Below are 13,390 nucleotides of genomic sequence, written 5' to 3' on the forward strand. Positions count from 1 at the left end.
ATCGTGAAAGTGGCCACACTGCCCAAAGTAATTTATAGATTCAATGCTATTCCCATCAAGCTACCAGTGACTTTCTTCACTGAATTAGAAAAAGCTACTTTAAATTTCATATGGAACCAAAAAAGAGCCTAAATAGCCCAGACAATTCAAAGCAAAAAGAACAAAGCTGGAGCCATCATGCTACCTGACTTCAAATTATACTACAAGGCTACAGTAACAAAACAGCATGGTACTGGTACAAAAACAGATACATAGACCAATGGAACAGAACAAAAAGCTCAGAAATAACACCACACATCTACAACCATCTGATCTTTGACAAACTTGACAAAAAAAGCAATGGGGAAAGGACTCGCTGTTTAACAAATGGTGCTGGGAAAACTGGCTAGCCATATGCAGAAAACTGAAACTGGATCCCTTCCTTACACCTTATACAAAAATTAACTCAAGATGGATTAAAGACTTAAATGTAAAACTCAAAAGCATAAAACCCTAGAAGAAAACCTAGACAATACCATTCGGGCATGTGCAAAGACTTCATAATGAAAACATCAAAAGCAATGGCAACAAAAGCCAAAATTGACAAATGGAATCTAATCAAACTAAAGAGCTTCTGCACAGCAAAATAAACCATCATCAGAGTGAACAGGCAACCTACAGAATGGGAGAACATTTTTGCAATCTACCCAGCTGACAAAGGTCTAATATCCAGAATCTACAAGGAATTAAACAAATTTACAAGGAAAAACAAACAACCCCATCAAAAAGTGGGTAAAGGATATGAACAGACACTTCTCAAAAGAAGACATTTATGTGGCAAACAAACATATGAAAAGAAGCTCATCATCACTGGTCATTAGAGAAATGCAAATCAAAACCACAATGAGATACCATCTCACACCAGTTAGAATGGTGATCATTAAAAAGTCAGGAAATGAGATGCTGGTGAGGCTGTGGAGAAATAGGAACGCTTTTACACTGTTGGTAGGAGTGTAAATTAGTTCAACCATTGTGGAAGACAGTGTGGCGATTCCTCAAGGATCTAGAACCAGAAATACCATTTGACCCAGCAATCCCATTACCGGGTATATACCCAAAGGATTATAAATCATTCTACTATAAAGACATCTGTACATGTATGTTTATTGCTATTTACAATAGCAAAGACTTGAAACCAACCCAAATACCCGTCAATGATAGACTGGATAAAGAAAATGTGGCACACACATACCGTGCAATACCATGTAGCCATTAAAAAGAATGAGTTAATGTCCTTTGCAGGGACATGGATGAATCTGGAAGCCATCATTCTCAGCAAACTAACACAGGAACAGAAAACCAAACACTGCATGTTCTCACTCATAAGTGGGAATTGAACAATGAGAACACATGGACACAGGAAGGGGAACATCCCACACCGAGGCCTGTCAGGGGGTCAGGGGCAAGGGGAGGAAGAGCACAAGTTGATAGGTGCAGCAAACCACCATGGCATATGTATATTTATGTAACGAACATGCATGTTCTGCACGTGTATCCCAGAAATTAAAGTAAAATTTAAAAATTTTTAAAAATTAAAAAATAAAAATAAATTTAAAAAAAAATAGGCTTGAGAGGAAAGTGTGAGTAGTCACCACCACCAGCACAGCAGTGCCAGAGCCGAGAGGAGATCCTGGCCGCTGCCCCTGCCTCCCGCCTGCCTTCAGCTGCCTCCATCCTCAGACCTGTTCCAGCAATCTCTTAAAATTATGGGTTAGGCTGGGCACGGCAGCTCATGCCTGTAATCCCAGCATTTTGGGAGGCCAAGACAGGTGGATCACCTGAGGTCAGGAGTTCAAGACCAGCCTGGCCAACGTGCTGAAACCCCGTCTCTAGCAAAAATATAAAAATTAGCCGGGCATAGTGGTGCAGGCCTATAATCCCAGCTACTTAGGAGGCTGAGACAGAAGAATGTCTTGAACCGCAGAGGCAGAGGTCACAGTGAGCCAAGATGGTGCCACTGCACTCCAGCCTGGATGACAGAACGAGACTCTGTCTCAAACAAACAAACAAAATCATGGTGGATTACTATGAAGCTCTAGGGGTGCGGAGACAGGCCTCACCCGAGGATATTAAAAAGGCACACCAGAGACTGGCACTGAAGTGGCACCTAGATGAAAATACTGAGAATAAAGAAGAAGCAGAGAGAAAATTCGGACAAGTAGCTGAGGTGTGTGAGGTGTTGTCAGATGCTAAAAAACAGGACATCTATGACAAATATGGCAAAGAAGGATTAAATGGTGGAGGAGGAGGTGGAAGTCATTTTGACAGTCCGTTTGAGTTTGGTTTCACATTCTGTAACCCAGATGATGTTTTCAGGGAATTTTTTGGTGGAAGGGACCCATTTTCATTTGACTTCTTTGACGACTCTTTTGAGGACTTGTTTCAGAATCAAAGGGGTTCCCGTGGAAGCAGAAGCCAAGGGTTGGGGTAGTTTTTCTCCACATTCAGTGGATTTCCATCTTTTGGATGTGGATTATCTTCTTTTGATACAGGATTTATTAATACTTCATTTGGGTCACTAGGTCACGGGGGCCTCGCTTCATTTTCTTCCACATCATTTGGTGGTAGTGGGATTGGCAACTTCAAATCGATAACACTTCTGCTAAAATGGTTAATGGCAGAAAAATCACTACAAAAAGAATTGTCAAGAATGGTCAAGAAAGAGTAGAAATAGAAGAAGATGGCCAGTTAATGTCTTTAACAACAAATGTTAAGGAGCAGCTGCTGCACTTGGATAACAAGTAATTCAAGGCATCCACTTAACAGAAATGTGAAACTATAACAAGAACCATCTGAGGATTAACAGAAACTTTTTTTGTAGATTTCAAGGTAACTTGCCTTTCAGAATAATTGCACCTAAAGTATTTATAAACAGCTAATCGGAACCTCTATTTGTCATAGACTTTTGAGTTTATTGTTGGGACCCTTAATAGGACCTTTTTTTTTTTTTTTTTGTCTTTAAAATTATTGTAGGCCAGGTGCAGTGGCTCACACATGTAATCCCAGCACTTTGGGAGGCCAAGGCAGGTGGATCAAGTGAGGTCTGGAGTTCAAAACCAGCCTGGCCAACATGGTGAAACTCCGTCTCTACTAAAAATACAAAAAACTAGCCAGGTGTGGTGGCAGGCGCCTGTAATCCCAGCTACTTGGGAGACTGAGACAGAAGAATTGCTTGAACCCGGGAGGCAGAGGCTACAGTGAGCCAAGATCACACCATTGCACTCCAGCCTAGGTGACAGAGCAAGACTCTGTCTCAAAAAAATATATATTATTGTAAATATCTGTATGTTTTTTTCTTTTTTATTAAATGTACTCCAAGGTGAGCCTTGACTCTTTAGTGTAGGACAAGATTGTGCACTAACACCAGCATGGATCTGCTTTTCCATTGTGTCTGAAATGTGAGCCACATAGTGTTGGCCCGCTGTGAGGTCAACATTGCAAGGGCGAATCTTCTACAGAACTAAATTCATTTTTTTTTCAGTATGTAGTAGTAAAATATATTAGTAGTAAAATATATTAATGCATTAATGGTAAAACATTTCTGGTTTAATATAAATTAAGGGTGTTTTCTAGCTGAGCCTGAATCCTGGCAACTTAGTAAGTCTTGACAATTGTTTAAATATGTAATGTTAAGCTTAGGTTTAAAAAAGGAAAACTGGTAAACTGGGTCTTTGTCATTTGCTTTTTTAAAAAAGAAAATAAATGCAAATGTGTTTAGTGCAAATAAATAAACAAATAAAAACTAGATTTGACCACTGAACACAATGCATAATCCAGGACTGACTCCTATGCTGAGGATGAATGTGATGAGAGATTCTCTCTCAGGGATACTATTGAGGCATTCAACAAAATTTGAATATGGACTATAGATTATAAAAAGAAATTCTGTATCAATGTGAAATTTTCTGCATTTGATATCTCTGCTATGGATATTTTGAAGCATATTTTTATTAATATGAAAACACACTGAAGTATTATAGCAAAAGGGCCATTATATATTCAAGCAACCTCTCTTGGATGGTTTAGGGAAAAAAATTATATCTCTAAACAGAGAGAATGAGAGAGGATAAAACAAATGTGGTCAGGCATGGTGGCTCATGCCTGTAATCCCAGCAGTTTGGGAGGCCAAGATGGGAGGATCGCTTGAGGACAGGAGTTCAAGACCAGCCTGGTCAATACAGCAAAACCTTGTCTCTGTTTAGAAGAAAAGAAAAGAAAATGTGGCAAAATGTTAAAAATCACTAATCGAGTAAAGAGTATAGGAGAATTATTTGTGTGTATTGTTTTCACAGTTTTTCTGGAAGTTTAAATTATTAAATTATTACAAAAGATAAGGTTCATTAGAAAGACCACTAGACTTAGACTCAGGAGTCCTGGTTTCAGATTCAGATTTCCCATTATCCATCTGAATGACATTTGTCATTTTACATAATTTCTCTGGACCATGCCCCTCTTCGGTAAAACACCAAAGTTATTTGTTTTAACTGTGGATTGGCATTCCATTATAGAAACAAATAGCTCACTCATTCCTCTAAACTGAGTGGTTTCTACTTCTTCCCTGTTATGAGTCGTGCTGCAGTGAACGGCTGTATTCATGGTTCCCTGTGCCCACGTACAGGTGTGTGTCCTAGGGCACAGCCATGTTGATCCATGTGGGTAAACTAAAAAATGTAACATCGAGTGAAAAAAAGCACACTGAAAATACATTTAATATGATTCCATTTATGTAAATTTTCAGACACTAACATACATCATAAAACTACAAAAACATGCATCAGATTGATATACACCAGCATCTCCTTAGAGCTTATCTCTGGGCAGAAAGGGAGGAAGAAGGAAGGAGTAGAGTGGGCTGTAGTTACATCTATAATGTTTTTTCTTCTTGAGAGAGTGAGAGATTGATCTACGGTAAGGGTGGATTCAGCTAATGACTCTTGGTGTCTTCCAGTGCTAGTGATCTATAATCAAGTTAGATTTGTAACCTTAAAATACTTTATAGCCTTTACCCTGCTTGCGAGTGTGTATAGATTTCACAGAATTCAACAAGCATGTACTGAGAAAATTCTTTACCCAGGGAAGTCAGAGGGAAATAAAACATGGTTTGGAATGCTTTGTGGGAAAGAGGACTCTGATGTGGTGTTAAAGATAAGCTTGGTTAATCATTTCCTTGAGATAATGGCACATAAGCTACAATTAAAGGAGAAAATGGACATATGAGGGAGGGAGGACTTTGTTAGAGCTATGCTTTTAGGCATATATTCCTTATATGAACATTTATTCTTAGCTTTGTTGGCTCAGTGAACAGCCTAGGAAAGTTACATTCCAGAAGGAAACATGTTATAACACATGGGAATTGATTGGTCCTCCATGAGTACCTACAATTGAATTCTATGTATTAAAACAGCGGAAAAACACACACAAATAGAAAATATTTTTAATCAAGGACTAGTATCCAAAGCAAAACAAAGTGGAAATTTGGTAATTATCCTGTGAATTTCTGCAACTTAACAACCAAACTGTATAATTTGAGCAAGGAGTTCATATATTGTTGTGCACACACCCTTATAGCAAAACATATCTCTCTACCTCTGAGAGTCATCTTAGGCAAATGTGAACAGAAGGATTTATCCATCAGGGCTCTTTTAGTACCAAAAAACAGAAAACCTGACTCCAATGAACTTAAATGAAACTAAAAGGTCCAAGGATAGATTTTTAACTTCAAGTACACCTTGATCCAGGAGCTCAGGCAATGGCATTATAAGGGAGCCTAAAGACCCCCTCTACCCATCTTTGGGGTTTTGGGTTTTTGATTTTTGTTGTTGTCGATTTGTTTTATTTTTTTGAGATGGGATCTCACTCTGTCACCCAGGCTAGAGTACAGTGGCGCGATCTCAGCTCACAGCTCTCCTCCGTCTCCTGGGTTCAAGCGATTCTCCTGCCTCAGCCTCATGAGTAGCTGGGATTACAGGCACACACCATTACACCCAGCTAATTTTTGTATTTTTAGCAGAGACAGAGTTTTACCACGTTGGCCAGGCTGGTCTTGAACTCCTGACTTCAAGTGATACCCCTGCCTTGGCCTCCCAAAGTGCTGGGATTACAGACGTGAGCCACTGCGCCTGGCCCATCTTTGTTTTTAAGTGGAATCTTCTGCTGGGTCTAGGAGCTGTTACTGAACCAAACTTGGGTGGCGCAGCAAAGCCAAACACTGACATCAGGATTTTCAGCTGGAGAAAATGAGGCATTTATAGCGGGACACCAAGCAAGGAGAATTGGCAGCTTATGCTTAAGATCAGAACTCCCTAATGGCTTAGAGGTAAGAGTTTTTAAAGATGGGGAGGCAGGCTGGGCACAGTGGCTCATGCCTGTAATCCCAGCACTTTGGGAGGCTGAGGTGGAAGGATTGTCTGAGCCCAGGAGTTCAAGACCAGCCTGGGCAACACGGCAAGAACCTGTCTCTATTAAAAATATAAATAAATAACTTTAAAAAAAAAAAAAAAAAGATGGGGAGGCAGAGGTTACAAGCAAAATCATAAATCAGTACATGGAGGTTATATATTAATTTGACCTAAAAAGGCAGGACGTCTCAAAGTGGGGTGTGGGATGGGGGTGGCCCACAGGTCATACGTGGATTCAAAAAGATTCTCTGATTTGTGATTTGTTAGGGAAGCAAAGCTTTGTCTAAAAACTTGGCATCAGCAGGAAGAAATGTTGAGCTCTGGCCTGTGGGCATGACTTCCTTCAGGACCCTCAGGAAGAAATTTAGGACAAAGAATGGGGATCAGAGTTCAGTCCTCAGTGCCCCCTTATCTGAGGTCTGTGTGCCAGCAGATGACATTTTCCATTGGGTAACGGTCCAGATTTCTGAAAAACAACTTGGGGACTGAGATGTTATCTTTAGTTTCTACATGGAGCCAAACATTTTGGGACTTTAACTTCCCTGGCTATTGTTTTAAGCTGTTATTACCTTCTTGTTTATCATGTTGCTCATGTACTTCTCAAGGCTAGCTGGGTGCCTGGAATTTCCCTTGAAGGAACTAAAGATTTTCCTTTATTTCCATGTTTGAAGGAAGTCCCCAGGAGGCCCCTAAGAGGGTTCCCTGCTCCATCTCAACCAAATTGATACAAGATAGATTAATAGGACAAAAGCATACAGGTCTTATTAATTTTACATATACATGGGGATCCTCACAAGAGAGGGAAGACCCAAAGAAATGGCCAAAGTAGAAAACTTTTATACCTTTCAGGCAAAGAATGACACATTTTGTGAAGAAATGACAAGACTGGGTCTGGGCTAGGGGCAGTAAATTCTAGGGTAATCACTAAGAGATATATGGAGGGCTGTAAGGCTAGTAAAAGAGGAGGATTATTGCAAAAATTTTCTCCCATTCTGTAGGTTGCCTGTTCACTCTGATGGTAGTTTCTTTTGCTGTGCAGAAGCTCTTTAGTTTAATGAGATCCCTTTTGTCAATTTTGGCTTTTGCTGCCGTTGCTTTTGGTGTTTTAGACATGAAGTCTTTGCCCATGCCTATGTCCTGAATGGTACTACCTAGGTTTTCCTCTAGGGTTTTTATGGTATTAGGTCTAACATTTAAGTCTCTAATCCATCTTGAATTAATTTTCGTATAAGGAGTAAGGAAAGGATCCAGTTTCAGCTTTCTACTTATGGCTAGCCAATTTTCCCAGCACCATTTGTTAAACAGCGAGTCCTTTCCCCATTGCTTTTTTTGTCAAGTTTGTCAAAGATCAGATGGCTGTAGATGTGTGGTATTATTTCTGAGGACTCTGTTCTGTTCCATTGGTCTATATCTCTGTTTTGGTACTAGTACCATGCTGTTTTGGTTACTGTAGCCTTGTAGAATAGTTTGAAGTCAGGTAGCGTGATGCCTCCAGGTTTGTTCTTTTGACTTAGGATTGTCTTGGAGATGCGGGCTCTTTTTTGGTTCCATATGAACTTTAAAGTAGTTTTTTCCAATTCTGTGAAGAAACTCATTGGTAGCTTGATGGGGATGGCATTGAATCTATAAATAACCTTGGGCAGTATGGCCATTTTCACGATATTGATTCTTCCTATCCATGAGCATGGTATGTTCTTCCATTTGTTTGTGTCCTCTTTTATTTCACTGAGCAGTGGTTTGTAGTTCTCCTTGAAGAGGTCCTTTATATCCCTTGTAAGTTGGATTCCTAGGTATTTTATTCTCTTTGAAGCAATTGTGAATGGAAGTTCATTCATGATTTGGCTCTCTGTTTGTCTGTTACTGGTGTATAAGAATGCTTGTGATTTTTGCACATTAATTTTGTATCCTGAGACTTTGCTGAAGTTGCTTATCAGCTTAAGGAGATTTTGGGCTGAGACAATGGGATTTTCTAAATATACAATCATGTCATCTGCAAAGAGGGACAATTTGACTTCTTCTTTTCCTAACTGAATACCCTTGATTTCTTTCTCTTGCCTGATTGCGGGCTAATATCCAGAACCTACAAAGAACTCAAACAAATTTACAAGAAAAAAAACAAACAACCCCATCAAAAAGTGGGCAAAGGATATGAACAGACATTCTCAAAAGAAGACATTCATACAGCCAACAGACACATGAAAAAATGCTCATCATCACTGGCCATCAGAGAAATGCAAATCAAAACCACAATGAGATACCATCTCACACCAGTTAGAATGGCAATCATTAAAAAGTCAGGAAACAACAGGTAGGTGCTGGAGAGGATGTGGAGAAATAGGAACACTTTTACACTGTTGGTGGGATTGTAAACTCGTTCAACCATTATGGAAAACAGTATGGCGATTCCTCAAGGATCTAGAACTAGATGTACCATATGACCCAGCCATCCCATTACTGGGTATATACCCAAAGGATTATAAATCATGCTGCTATAAAGACACATGCACACGTATGTTCATTGCGGCACTATTCACAATAGCAAAGACTTGGAATCAACCCAAATGTCCATCAGTGACAGACTGGATTAAGAAAATGTGGCACATATACACCATGGAATACTATGCAGCCATAAAAAAGGATGAGTTTGTGTCCTTTGTAGGGACATGGATGCAGCTGGAAACCATCATTCTTAGCAAACTATCACAAGAACAGAAAACCAAACACCACATGTTCTCACTCATAGGTGGGAACTGAACAATGAGATCACTTGGACTCGGGAAGGGGAACATCACACACCGGGGCCTATCATGGGGAGGGGGGAGGGGGGAGGGATTGCATTGGGAGTTATACCTGATGTAAATGACGAGTTGATGGGTGCTGACGAGTTGATGGGTGCAGCACAGCAACATGGCACAAGTATACATATGTAACAAACCTGCACGTTATGCACATGTACCCTAGAACTTAAAGTGTAATAATAAAAAAAAAAACAGCATGGCAGTAGAACTAGAATAGACAGGCATGTCCACAGACGTGTCCATGGAAAATAATAAAACATCTGAAAAAAAAAAAAAAAAAAAAGAGGAGGATTATTTTAGTAAGCTTATTTATTCGGATCCATTGCAGCATCACTTCTCAGTCACGGCTAATAAGGGTTATCTTCTCATGCTAGGACAGGCAAGGCACCTTTCTTTCTCTCTTTCTTTCTTTCTTTCTTTCTTTCTTTCTTTCTTTCTTTCTTTTTCTTTCTTTCTTTTCTTTCTTTCTTTTCTTTAAGTTCTGGGGTACATGTGCTGAACGTGCAGTTTTGTTACATAGGTATACACGTGCCATGGTGGTTTACTGCACCTATCAACCCATCATCTAGGTTTTAAGCCTCACATCTATTAGGAATTTGTCCTAATGTTCTCCCTTCCCTTGTTCCCCGCCCCCTTACAGGCCCTGGTGTGTGATGTTCCCCTCCCTGTGTCCATGTGTTCTCATTGTTTACCTCCTACTTATGAGTGAGAACATGTGATGTTTGGTTTTCTGTTCTTGTGTTAATTTGCTGAGAATGATGGCTTCCAGCTTCATCTGTGTCCCTGAAAAGGACATGAGCTCATTCTTTTTTATGGCTGCACCTTCCTTTATTTTTTTAAGAGATGAGATGTTACTCTGTTACTTAGGCTGGAGTGGAGTGGTGTGATCATAGCTCACTGCAGCCTTGAACTCCTGGGCTTAAGCAATCCTCCTGCCTCAGCCTCCCAAGTAGCTGGGACTACAGGTGTACACCACCACACCTGACTTGAAGGCAACTTTCTCACAGAAATTTTTATGGCTTGCTATAGGTAAGAAAGGGCAGTTCAGATGGTGCTTTCTGCAACTGCTGCTTCTCAAGTGCTTTCAGCTAGAAATAATCAAAGTGCAAGCTGAGCATTTTGGAGTATTATATCCTTAACTTCTTAGCATCAAGACTGTTTCTCCCCATTTCTTGCCTTGTCTTTTTGCAATGTTGGCATCATTTCTAGGCTTACACATATAACTCCAGACTCAGGTCATCCTTACTGTTACAGTCCTGGAAAAACAAGACAGCCTTAGCTCAGTAGTTCCCATACAAATTCCAATGTTTAAGTTGCTTGGCATAACTGGAGTCACATGCTTATCCTTGAACTAAGTAATCATTGTTACCAGGAAATATGGTATTCTCATTGGCCAGATCAAGTCACATGCTTACCAGAGAAGTGATGGGGAACTAGCTCCACTTTGTGCATATTGGGGAGGAGGTGTTCTCAGTCAGCACTTCTCAAACTTGAATGTGCCTTCAAATTGCGAGGGGAGCTGTTAAAATGCAGATTCTTCCTAGCACTTTGGGACGCCAAGGTGGGCAGATTACTTGAGGTCAGGAGTTTGAGACCAGCCTAGCCAAAATGGTGAAACCCCGTCTCTTCTAAAAATACAAAAATTAGCTGGGCGTGGTGGTGTGCGCTTATAGTCCCAGCTACTGGGAGGCTGAGACAGGAGAATCGCTTGAACCTGGGAGGTGGGAGTTGCAGTGATCTGAGATCGCAGCACTGCACTCCAGCCTGGGTGGCAGAGCAAGACCCTGTCTCAAAAAAATTAATTAATTAATTAATTAAAATAAAAAATTAAATGCAGATTCTGATTCAGCAGTTCTGGAATAGGCCCAGAGAGCCTGCATTTCCAACGGCCCTTTTCAGATCAGACTCCCAAAGTGCATATTAACCTGCTAAGGATTACGAGCGTAGTTAGCTGAACTAACTACAGTAGTAGTAGCAGTAGTAGTAGTACAGTAGTTAGTTTGCAGTAGGCCCGTAATATGAGAGGCCTAGTGCAAAATGAGAATGTGGGGCCCATCATTCAACAATTATTAAGAATTTTAAGAAAGTGATAACAAAGCACTTAACAAAATACAGAGCTATTCTACTGTTGAAGCATGTGCAACTTCACAGGTCACATGCCCATGGAGCCGGCTTTGATTGTAGCCTTCTGTTTTGATGAGTTTGAGTTGGGACCAGAGAAGGATTGCTGTAAACAGTAGGGGAGAGGCAGAGGCAGAGCCTGTGGTCCTTCTCTGCTCTCCTCCAAACAGATTTGGCCTCATTGTTGAATGAATGTTGAACATTTGAAAACCAACCACCTTTCTGCAGGAGCACTAGTTATCCGCCTGTTTGTGGAGCCCATGTATCTCAATCCAGTTCTCATCAGGAGAGCCATGAAATGCTTACCTTTTATCCTTAATTGCCACTGACTTTGCCTCCATGTTAGGCTAGATGTTCTTGCTCTGTGTCTCCAAAGGCCTTTACACTTTCACAACCTAACCCTTTGCATGTATTATTTCCATTAACTAGTTTAGTCATCTGTCTTTCCTCCTGGACTGTAAGTTCAAGGAGGGGTAGAGACAGTGTCTGTCTTCTTTATCTTTGTGGCCCCTTTCTTTAGCATGTGCCTGGAGTAATACTTCTAAATATACATTAACTGAGTTGACAATTAGAGTAATAACATATCTGTCATTGTCAGACGTTTTAATTTTAGCCATTTTGGTGGGTGAGAAGTGGTATCCTATTGTGGTTTTAATTTGCATATCCCAGATGACTAATAAGGTTGAGCACCATCTCATGTACTTATTGACTTTGAATACCCTCTGTATTCGTGTGCTAGGGTTGTCATAACAAGGTACCACCGACTGGGTGACTCAAACAACGGAAATTTATTTTCTCACAATTTTGGAGACTAGAAGTCTAGAAGATTAAGGTGTTGGCAGGTTTGCTTTCTTCTGAGGACTCTCTCCTTGACGTGTAGAGGGCTGTGTTCTCCCTGTGTCTTCACATGCTCTTCCCCTGTTTGTGTGTGTCCTAATCTCCCCTTTATAAGGACAGCAGTTGTATTGAATTGGGGCCCACCCTAGTGACCTCATTTTAATTTAATTACTTCTTTAAAGGCTATCTCCAAATGCAGTCACATTCTGAGGTACTGGAGTTGGGGCTTCAGCATATGAACCTGGGGGGATACCATTCAGCTCATAACATCCTTTTTTGTATAAGTGTCTCTTCAAGTATCTTGACCATTTTTCTTTTGAGTTACCTACTGTTAGGAGCTCTTGATATCTCTTTGACTCAAGCCTTTTCTGCAAGCCCTTTGCTGTTGGTTACATGGGTTACAACTATCTCCATCCATTCTTCTAATGATATCTTCTAATAAATTGAAGTCCTTAATTTTAATATACTTCAATTTGTCAATGTTTCCCTTTACGACTAGTGCTTTTCTTTTTTCTATTTAGAAAATCTTTGCTTCTTCCAAAGTAATGAGACATTCTCTATGTCTCTTCAAAACTTTTGTTTGTTTTACATTTCATATTTAGACATATGGTCCACCTGAAATTTCTTTTTATGGATGGTGTAAGGAAGAGTTCAATATGTGTTTTTCCAAACATATATTTAATTGATCTAGCACCATTGATTGGAAAAAAACGTATTTTCCTCTCTGCTCTGGCATTGGATCTATAAGTTATTCTGCAGAAAAATTGATATTTTAATAACATTAAGTCTTTAAGTCTATGGTTTTATTATCATTAATTCTGCGTAGGACTTCTTGGTATTTATCTTAAATCTGTGGCTTGATAACTTTTGTCATTTTGGAAAACTCTCAGAAATCATCTCTTCAAATATTTCTTCTGCTATATTCTCTCTCTTCTCTCTGTGGAATCCAGTTACATGTATGCTAGACCTTTTTATTCTGTCTCACATGTCTCTTACAGCTTTTTGTCTTTGCCTGCTTCAGTCTGCATATTTTGTTCTGACCTGTATTCCAATTTACTTATTTTCCCTTCAGCAGCATCTAATATGCTATTATATCAATCCCTTCAGTTCTTGCTTTGCAATTGTATTTTTTTAGTCCTAGAATTTCCATTTGATTAATTTTTACAGTTTTCATTTCTCTGCCAAACTTTCCATTTT

The 13,390-nt window shown here is 39.9% G+C and overlaps 1 pseudogene; it reads left to right on the forward strand.

Moving 5' to 3' along the window:
* The first annotated feature begins 1,974 nt into the window (after nt 1–1,974).
* LOC101012302 lies at nt 1,975–2,947 on the forward strand (annotated as a pseudogene).
* The last annotated feature ends 10,443 nt before the right edge of the window (nt 2,948–13,390 follow it).

This window comes from Papio anubis, chromosome 1 (assembly GCF_008728515.1).
Source record: "Papio anubis isolate 15944 chromosome 1, Panubis1.0, whole genome shotgun sequence".
In the NCBI taxonomy this organism is placed as follows: Eukaryota; Metazoa; Chordata; class Mammalia; order Primates; family Cercopithecidae; genus Papio; species Papio anubis.